The sequence below is a fragment of the Octopus bimaculoides genome, chromosome 21 (assembly GCF_001194135.2).
Source record: "Octopus bimaculoides isolate UCB-OBI-ISO-001 chromosome 21, ASM119413v2, whole genome shotgun sequence".
NCBI classification, from domain to species: Eukaryota; Metazoa; Mollusca; class Cephalopoda; order Octopoda; family Octopodidae; genus Octopus; species Octopus bimaculoides.
This window is the reverse complement of record NC_069001.1, coordinates 39437536-39438116: the sequence shown is the minus strand read 5'-3', so window position 1 is coordinate 39438116 and position 581 is coordinate 39437536. Positions and strand designations below refer to the sequence as shown.

At 21.3% G+C, this 581-nt stretch overlaps 1 protein-coding gene and 1 pseudogene across 1 annotated transcript in view; one reads left to right on the top strand and one right to left on the bottom strand.

Annotated features, from left to right (window-relative positions):
• Positions 1 to 581, bottom strand: part of LOC106879088 (voltage-dependent calcium channel type A subunit alpha-1) — a 464783-nt gene that overhangs the window by 409037 nt on the left and 55165 nt on the right. The window lies entirely within an intron of this gene.
• On the top strand, positions 340 to 431 carry LOC128250494 (U6 spliceosomal RNA; annotated as a pseudogene).

The following is a 581-nucleotide window of genomic DNA, read 5'->3' as shown; positions in this document are numbered from 1 at the left end:
TATACACACACATATATATATATATATATGTATATATATATATATACATATATATATATATATACACACATATATATATACATATATATTTATACATATATATATAAATAAATATGTATATATATATACATATATATAAATATAAATATATATACACATAAATAAATATAAATATATATATATACATATATATGAATATACATATATATATATATATATAAATAAATACATATATATACATATATATATATATGTATGTAAACACATATGTATATATATATATACACATATATACGCACATATATGCCAACGTATATACACACACACACACACACACACGCACACATACTGAAACTGGAATGATACAGAGAGGTTTAGCATTGTCCTTGTGTAACGATGGCACGCAAATTCGTGAAGCGTTCTATATTTTTAACTTGATGGTGGTGCTCCAGCATGACCACAGTCTGATGACTGAAACTAGTAAAGGGATATATATATATATATATATACATATATAGTGGAAAATAAATACATATACATATGTATATATATATTTATGTATAGTTACTTTCCACTATATA